The sequence below is a fragment of the Balaenoptera borealis genome (assembly GCF_965194805.1).
Source record: "Balaenoptera borealis genome assembly, chromosome: 5".
Lineage (NCBI taxonomy): Eukaryota > Metazoa > Chordata > Mammalia > Artiodactyla > Balaenopteridae > Balaenoptera > Balaenoptera borealis.
Window position 1 is genome coordinate 128730068 of NC_138862.1, and position 9680 is coordinate 128739747.

At 42.2% G+C, this 9680-nt stretch overlaps 1 protein-coding gene across 2 annotated transcripts in view; it reads right to left on the reverse strand.

The window, feature by feature from the left end:
• The window catches only part of NCK1 (NCK adaptor protein 1), an 83448-nt gene extending 77097 nt beyond the window's left edge, over positions 1 to 6351 (reverse strand). The window contains exon 1 of one of the 2 annotated variants that reach the window (XM_082393464.1): positions 6224 to 6351. The gene's annotated coding sequence lies outside the window, so the exon portion shown is untranslated. Of the gene's footprint in view, positions 1 to 6188 lie in introns of both variants that reach the window. The other variant, XM_082393465.1, reaches the window with a different exon arrangement.
• Positions 6352 to 9680: the final 3329 nt, after the last annotated feature.

A 9680-nucleotide genomic window follows, 5' to 3' on the forward strand; every position in this document is an offset into this window, starting at 1 on the left:
ATGGGTCACAAGCTAGAAAACAATGGAGAGATGCCTTCAGAATTCAGAAGGGAAATTATTTCCAACCTACAACTCCTTACCCAACCAACCAAATCAGTGGGAAGACCAAATATAAATAAATAAATAAATAAAGGGGGTTTTATTAACACACATCTCAACTTTTCACAGGAATCTACTGTGGGATATACCCCATCAAAAGAAGGAGTCAAAACAATAAAAAAAAAAAAAAAAGGAATTACATGATTCACAGGAAATAAGAGATTTAAGGCAAAGGGAATCACTAGTTTTATGGTAAAGAGAGAAATCCCAGGAAACTACTATGGACGAGCCAGAGAACTAGTTCAATCAGGTTCAAAAACTGGTAGAAAGGGACTTCCCTGGTAGTGCAGTGGTTAAGAATCCGCCTGCCAACGCAGGGGACATGGGTTCGAGCCCTGGTCCGGGAAGATCGCACATGCCGCAGAGCAACTAAGCCCGTGCACCACAACTACTGAGCCTGCGCTCTAGAGCCCGTGTGCCACAACTACTGAGTCCACATGCTGCAACTACTGAAGCCCACGTACCTAGAGCCAGTGCTCTGCAACGAGAAGCCACCACAATGAGAAGCCCGCGCACGGCAATGAAGAGTAGCCCCCGCTTGCTGCAACTAGAGAAAGCCTGCACGCAGCAATGAAGACCCAATGCAGCCAAAAAACTGAAAAAATTAAAAATTAAAAAAAAAACTGGTAGACAAAAACAGAGCAATTCTACTCCCACATATACTCAAAAGAAATGAGGGTGTATGTCCACTAAAAGACTTGTAAGTAAATGTTCATAGCTGCTTTATTCACAACAGCTAAAAAAAAACGAAGTATGTCAAACATCCATTAATGGTGAATTTTTTTTTTTGAATTTTTTTTAAATGTATATATTCATCCAACAAAATACTGCCATCAGTGAAAAAGACCAACTACTGCTGTACCCAACATCATGGGTGAGTCTCACAAACACAATGTTAAGTAAAAGCAGCCATTCACAAAAGTATATACTGCATGGTTCCACTTATATTAAGTTCAAGAACAGGCAAAAATAACCTATGGTGATATAGGTCAAAATGGTGATTACTTTGCGGGGGGTGGGGGGGCAGGGAGGAGATACAGATTGGGAGGACCCATGAGGGAGCCTTCTGGAGCACTAGGAACGTTCTATACCTTGATCTGGGTAATGGGCCTATGCCTAAAATTGGGAAAATTCATTAGGGATACACTGAAATTTGGGCACTTTGCAATTTTAAAAAACATAATGATACTTTCTCTAAACAAGTTTTTAAAGAAATTAATGGAACTTTCAATTGGATCCCACAACAGGAATTAATCAAAAGGAAAATTTTCTAAGGTCTTATACACAAAGATCTTTATTTCAAAGTTATTTATAATAGGAAAAAAACTGGAAATAACACTTAATAAATGAGTGTCATGTAAATTCTGGATTTCTCTGGTGTGGGACAGAAATTATTATTCGGTGTCTTTCTGTTACTAGCAACCAAATCTAATACTTATTAACTCAAAGAAGCCATCTGCCAGAGGGAAGAGCATGTTCACAGGCTCCAAGGCAAAAAAGAGCTTGGCTATTCAAGGCCCAAAGAGCAGCCTAAAGGAAAAAGATAATGGCAAGAAATGCAGCTAGAAGCTGGCAAAAGCCAAATCATGGAAGGCTTTATAGGGCTTTCTAAGAACATGTGAAAGAAATGTAAAAAAACACAGAAAAACTAAAGTATTTGGGTTGGCCACAAAGTTCATTCGGGTTTTTTCAAACTTTTTGGCCAACCCAAAATCTGACTTCCTAGGGCAGCAAAAATTCAGGGTTGGAGGGGTGGGGGTGGGGGAAGTTGTACAGGAAGTATTCTAAATGTTTCTAAAAATAAAAATGTTGCTTAAAAACATATAGTATCTGGAAGTGATCAAGCATTTCCAAAAACCTTTCCAGTGCCTTAATTAATAAAATGTTTTTACAATATAGCTGGAATACTCAAAAAATACAAGGAACATTAAATTCTTTGTTATATTTATTATTTGAATTGATCTAAATGCAACTTGATTTTGAAGCATGCATGTACTGAAAGTTTGGGAAGGCTGATTCATTAAAAAAAAAAAAAAAAAAATCTTTTTCAATGCACCCATTTTTTAAAAGATCTCTCCAAGCCATACTCTCACTGCTTTATTCAACTGGTCTGTTTGAACAAAAGCAGAAATTATTCATACCATACTTATCCAATTCAGCACTCCTTAGGTACAATTTCAGGAAAAAAGAACAAGAGAATCAGTGTTTCCACTGATTTATTTTAGCAGATAATTTATTTAAACAAATAAGAATAAGCCATTATAAACAACCAAACAATAAAAGAAAAATAGCTTCTAATTTGTTGCAGGCCAAAAAAGTAAAGCATACCCTCCAGAGATATTTCACCTGATAGTTTTCTGTGCTGTCTTATACCATTCAACTCTTGCTACATCAATGTAACAAAAATACCAAGGAAACCCTATGCTGCTGGTATTAACAGAAACTTTAAAGTTAAGAGGGAAAAAAACGTGAAGAACAAATATATAAAAGCTCTCTAACTCCCCAAATGGAACAAATGGTTTACAGAATGTTTTGCTCAATAAGCAGATTGCTCAATAACCTGGTTCTTGACAGATGAACAAAATGACAAAATAGCAAAATGTAAAAGTGTTACTGTTCTATCAAAAAGAGAAAAAGAGGGCTTCCCTGGTGGCGCAGTGGTTGAGAGTCTGCCTGCCAATGCAGGGGACACGGGTTCGAGCCCTGGTCTGGGAAGATCCCACATGCCGCGGAGCAACTGGGCCCGTGAGCCACAACTACTGAGCCTGTGCATCTGGAGCCTGTGCTCCGTAACAAGAGAGGCCGCGATACTGAGAGGCCCGCGCACTGCGATGAAGAGTGGCCCCCGCTTGCCGCAACTAGAGAAAGCCCTCGCACAGAAACGAAGACCCAACACAGCCATAAATAAATAAATAAATAAATAAATAATAAATAAATTTAAAAAAAAAAAAGAGAAAAAGAACATTTAGTTAGGTCAATAAACTTAGTCACCTAATAAGTCATTGTTCACATCTACTTTCAAGGCTCCCAAAGAGTCAGTCTCTTTTATCAAGAGAGTCAAACAAACTAAAATCCAACAGTGAAACTTCTAAGAGATTCATTTTTAGTGAGTCATAGGACTCAACAGTGGACATGACAATATTATTTTTGTTAAAGCTGTTAATACATCCAACAAGCTAGAAGTCTCTATGTAGACTTTAAATCACTGTTTCAATGATTCAAACAATGCAAGTCATGAAGGTTCCCCTGCCCTCATACAGAAGTTTTGAATCTATATGAGAAGGCATTAATACACAAAATGCAAAGTAATGTGAAGCAAACAATACAAAATGACATTGCAAGAGATGAAAAGAAGTATAGTTGCATACAGAATACACAATCTTTTTTTTTTTTTAATATACACAACTTGAGTTAGGAAGTCAAGCAGGAAATCAAGGTTTGAGTCTCAGCTCTGCCACCATCACTAGCTGAATTTTAGTGCAGTTAGTCTGTATGGATTACATTTTCCCTATCTATAAAACAGAAGGTTGAATTCCAACGTTCCCACAATATTGTTCCATAGTATTATGATACAAGTCCACCTAAGATTAAAAACCAAAGGAATGATAAAACAGTAAGGGCAGTGCGTTCAAAGGAAAGCAACAACACAAGGAACAGAAAGATCTGGAAGGCTGCACTAAAGGACCAAAAATGAAACTTCAACAAAATTTGCCTTCATTTGCCACTTAATTTAAGGAGGAAAATTTCTTTTAAAGAACGCAGGCTATACACAGGCAAAGTCTCAACAGATACCAAGGTAGAAAAATACAAAGTCTAAATGAGAACAAGAGATTGGGTTGGTTAGGGTGGACAGCTCCTATAGAGAATTAGTGCCATCATTAGAAAACACAGGTTTTGAGCAGATTGTTAGAAGGCTGGGAATTCTGAACTATACTCTGTAAATAACAGGGAACTATTGCTGGTTTAACAGTGAGGGCGTTGGAAGCATTATTTTAAGAACAGGCAGAAGGCAGGACATACTGAGCAGGGAGAAAAGACAGGCAGAAAACCCAGTTAAAAGCTAGTGGGAAGGAACAGATATCTGAAAGAAATGTCAGAAAATGGTTGACAAAAATTGGCCAATGTTAAGTTATGTGGATAGAGGAAGTCAAAGGTAAAACCAAGGTTTATGTCTGGGTAATTTAAGGCATGACAAAATCACCAAAACAAAGTCAGCATATGGAATCAGTTTTGAAGGGAAGACTATAAATTCTATCTTTCAAATAAAGTGAGCATCCAAACAGAATTGTTGCCTTATTAAATAATCTTTAAATGTCATTTGTGGCCCTGTCAGCTGTCTTCCTAAAACAGCACAGCAAAGTATTCACGGAGAATTTGTTAAATGCTTAGTAATTTCAAGAGTTTCCTCCAATTCTACTTATTGACTAAATAACTAAATAATCATTTAGTCTTCTGGTGTAGGTAGACAACATTTGGTACTTTTCCATATTATAAAGGTGAGTAAATTGTAAAAATTATTAATTAAACTATAAGAGAAAAAAATGGACTGCAACTGTATTTATTAATTCTTCCTGACAAGTGATTTATAACAATAATCACATCAAATCTACCTTGAGTTTTGGCAGGAAAGTTCTCAAAGGTTCAAAAGAAAAATGAACCCAGTGGCATAAAGCATCATTCAATATCTAACAAAATGTTCGAAGCTTTATTTACATGGACTTGAAAGCACTGGTAAAATCTGGACTAAAGATAATGCTTAGAAAAATAGAGCAAGCAATTTAAAATTTAATACATGAACAAACACAGCTGAGAAATCCTGAACATTCTGCAAACTGTTCACAGATCACAATTTTCCAAAGAAGAAAATCCCAAAGTTTGTGATCAAGATGAAATAAAACTAATATTAATCAACCAATGCATAGTTCTTGAGTTTCTATCAAACTTTGAATGGGATGCCTGTTTAAGAGCCGAACCTTATTGACAATTACCAAACAAAACCTTCTTGGATTATATTTCCCCATTGACTCTGTGAACTCGCTGAAGGTTGAGACTTTAGGCACAGTGCTTTCCAAGTGCTTAATAAATTGTATAGTTGGTCTTTCATAAATCTACCAAAGTAAGATTTTTAACAATGAATACCTCTTGCAACACTTACCCGTTCTGACCGGACACTGAGTGAGCTTCTTTGCTCACCACCCAAGATGGGGTTAGAAATTTCTCCTTAACCTTATTCTTTCATAACTCCCATGGTTTCTCACCAAATCTAACGGGTAGAATTATTTTTAGGTGACTAGTTCATTCGTTCGACACTAATTGGGCGTCTATAATGTCAGAGTTCTCAGCCCCGAACAAAATCCAGCTTCCCGAGCTTCTTACGGCAAATTTAACTTTCATGGACACACATAAGAAAGGTTACAAAACTATCGAGATACATTTTCTTTTTTTTTACCGGATATATTACAACTCAAGTCAAAAGCTCACAGCCCAAGCAACTCGCGTACGAATCTACAGCAGGTCCATAAGATTAAAATAACCCAGCTTTCCCGAGGAGGAGGAAAACGGCTGGGGGTGGGAGGAGGGGCGGGAGGCGCATCCCGAGGACGTCCACCCTCCGCACGGGGAACGGCTCCCTCCCCCTCCTCTCGGGCTGGAGGTGAGCGCCCCCCTTCCCTCCACTACCACGTCCCTACCTTCGCGGCCTCAGATTGCGCCACAACAGCCGACAAGACTTTTGGGGAGGAAAAGAAACGGGGAAGGGCGCGCGCCTCACACTCGACCTCCCAGCCTCGCGGGGGCGGCCGGCCGCGGCGCTCACCCCGACCCGACGTTCCGGGGATGGACCGGGAGGCCGCGGGGCCGCGCCGCCCGGGGCAGTGGCCGGAGGGTCGCGTGGAGCTCCGAGGCAAACGCCCAGGCCCGGCCGAGCGGCCTCCCCGCCCCCTCCGGCTCAGCTCCGGGCCGGCAGACGGCGCCCCGGGGGCTAACTTCGCCGGGGAAGAGGAAGCACCGCGGCAAGTAACAGGCTGTGTGGATTCCCGGGGCAAGGAAAGACTGTTCTGTGCGTCTGCCTGCCGGCACGACCGTCTCACCTCCCTTCTGCCGAGCCCGGGTGGCCCCAGCTCACCTGAGGAGGGCACCGGGACGCCGCCGCGGCCGCCGCGATGGCCGTTACGGCACGAGGCCTCCGCTCAGCCGCCGCGTAGCTCTGAAGAGAGGGGCGGGGCGCGCGTGGCGGGAGGGCGGGGCTGCAGCACCGACTGGTCGCGAGGCCGTGGGCGTATCCGCGCGGGCAGGAAACCCCCTCCCTGCCCAATCTGATAGGCTCAGTCTCCCCTTCCACTGACGCGAAAGCTGTCTGCGCCGCGCTGGGATTGGGCGGGCCCCCCTGTCAATCAAGCGCTGTGCTGGGTGTGGAGCGAGCTGAGGCGGCTTCGCGGAGAGGGAGTGAGAACGCAAGAAGCTCCCTGCTTGACCCTGAGTCTTGTTGCTTTTGTCTCCCCGGCTGTTCTGGCTTATTACTTTGGGCCTTCCTCCTCAGCGCCACAGAAGACTCTACAGCAGAAATGACTGCTTCTCGAGTTCAGCCCCGACTGCTCTGGGAGCTTCCTTCTGGTTTCTGCACCAGAAGGTCTTGCCAGCGGAATGTTCTTAGGGGCGGGGAGCGAAAAAGAAAAAACAAACAAAAAGGCCTGGAAATGGGGACCTGAGAGAAAAATGTAAGACATATGCTTAATTTGAGCCGCAAACCGAAATAAGCTGAGTCTGAGGGCCTTCAAAGTACCCTGGTGCGTGGGTAGCTTCCCGTCTTGGCTGCGGTAGGCTTGCTGTGAGGGGGGACAGTGACCTTGGGTGCCGGGTCTGCCCATTCTTAGCGGCCCAGCCCCAGCCACCAGCCGTCAGAAAGTTGGTTCTCCTTAAACCCGCGCTGCAGCTCCCCATCACCTGCCTGGTTCCTCCCCAGACATCTCTGGGACTCTGCTTAGGCGATGCCCTCTCAGGGAAGCCTGCTGGGGTGCACAGGTATTTTCCCCATCCTGCTGTTGAAAGGGCCTGTCCATACCCCTACCTGATTGTAAACTCAATTAAGTCAGAAACCATGTCAGTATTCAGTTCTTCCCCAGTGCCTAGCACATGGTAGCTCGTCAGTAAATATTGTTTAAAGCATTAATACATCTTCCATTCCCATTTTAAATCCTGGTCCTGACTGTTAATTCCAAGAGTTTATGCTTTTCTGTATTTAACTTCAAAATTATTCGTTTGGGTCCTGATAGAGGAATGTGGTTCTCTTGCCATATATAGGATCACAAGGTCAAGCACAAATCACCCATGGTCCCTTCCTGGCCTCAAGTTGACTGGGGCAAATGGACCACGAAATTCTGGGCAGCTACTCTGTCTATATCCCATAATTAGCATCTAAAGTCAATAATGTTAAGTGAATTTTGGATTTATTCTGAGGGTCTAAATACCTGTGTATATTTTATCATGGCTGATGTGGACTGAATTGTGTTCCCTCTCAAAATTCATACGTTGAAGCCCTAACCCCCCAATGTGACTGTATTTGGAGATAGGGCCTTTGAAAGGTAATTAAGGTTAACTGAGGTGATAAGAGTGGGGCCCTAATCCTGGAGGATTAGTGTCTTTATAAGAAGAGACAGTAAGAAGAGACAGCAGAGAGGTTGCTTTCTGTCTTCACAACTAGAAGACACAGTGAGAAGACAGCCACGTGCAAACAAGGAAGAGAGCTCTCACGAGAAACTAACCATACTGGCACCCAGATGTCGGACTTCTAGTCTCCAAAACTGTGAGAAATTAAATTGTTGTTTAAGCCACAGTCTGTGGCATTTTGTTATAGCAGCCCAAGCTGTCTAATACAATAGTTTTATTTGTTGATACATTTTATAAAGTTTATGGATTGAGATATTATTACATTCATTTTTGAAGCTATATAAACCATTGTCCAGAGGTTGAAACTATTTCTCCAAAATCACATGGCAAACTGTTAGCTGCACCTGGCTCAATTCAATTCTAGTTACATGTGATGGGATTAGGGAGTGTGAATACAAATATAACAGGTAAAATAGTCCTTGCCATCAGGTAGCTTATATCATTGCCTTGAGTGAGGAAATTAAACCCAGAAAAAATATGCTGAAGTCATAAGTTTAGATTTCATTTTGTACGGGAATATGTATTTTGAATGGGCCAATGATCTGAACAGACCCTTTGTGAGATTTTGATCCAGATCTGTTGACTACTGTGTGCCATCTATTTAAGCAATAGAAGAAGTAAGGGAGAGAGCTTTTTCATAAAAGGATTTTAGTTCTCTGTAAATATGTGTTTTTCTTTTAATCTTCCTTTAAAAGTTCCCTCATCACCCATTCTTACCAGGAACTCTTAAAAAAAAAAAGAAAGAAAGAGAAACTAAAAAGATATAAGAGAAGGAATTGAAGAAGAAAAATAAGGAAACAGCAATGAGAGAGGAAAGCATTGGGTGGAAGGGTAGATAGACAGAAAGTCATATATTGCAGTATGGTGTACTTAGAAGGAATGGAGTCCATGTTCGTAAGCGGTGGGAGTTGTCCCAGAGACCTCCTTTCACACAGTCTGTCTCCCCAACTTCCAAATATAAACATGCGCTTGGCTTCTTCTTCCTCTCTTTTAGCAGAACTCAAACCAAAAACAGGAATCAACCCTGCTAATTAGTTATGAGTGGACTAGGGACTAGCCAGGATCAGGCAACAACATTTAGGTCAAAACTTATGACCTATGGACTAGAAATGGGGCCTCAGATATGGGTAGCTAATCTGTCTAGGATAAAAACATGTAGGCAGTTCACTTCATTCATCCCAAAGGAAAGAATTTGGGAAGACAAGGAAAGGAAAAATGAGCCTCCATGTCTTAAGACCTTTCCCAGGAAACTATGGAGGGCTTATAGTTAGAAATGCTTAGGACTTCCCTGGTGGCGCAGTGGTTAAGAATCTGCCTGCCAATGCATGGGACACAGGTTCGAGCCCTGGTCCAGGAAGATCCCACATGCTGCGGAGCAACTAAGCCCACGCACCACAACTACTGAGCCTGCACTCTAGAGCCTGCGAGCCACAGCTACTGAGCCCGTGTGCCACAACTACTGAAGCCCACACGCCTGGAGCCTGTGCTCTGCAACAGGAGAAGCCACCACAATGAGAAGCCCACACACCGCAAGGAAGAGTAGCCCCCACTCGCGGCAACTAGAGAAAGCCTGCACGCAACAACGAAGACCCAACGCAGCCAAAAATAAAATTAAAAAAAAAGAATGATCTGGTTTAGCATCACTGTAAGGACTATTTAGGACAAAAAAAAAAAAAAAAAAAACCTATCTACTAATCAGTAAGAAGAAATTAATCACAGGTTGACTGTGAAGTATAGAAATTAGTGGACCCTGGTAACTAAATTCAATTTCTATACTGAGTATTGTTACTCTTTTATGGGAATTAATTCAACAAAAATTGATTGAGTCCACTCTGTGGTAAGCAGTACAATAGATACCAGAGATCTAAAAATCAGTCTTCAACTTAAAGGAGCTCCATTCAATGTCAGAGAATTAG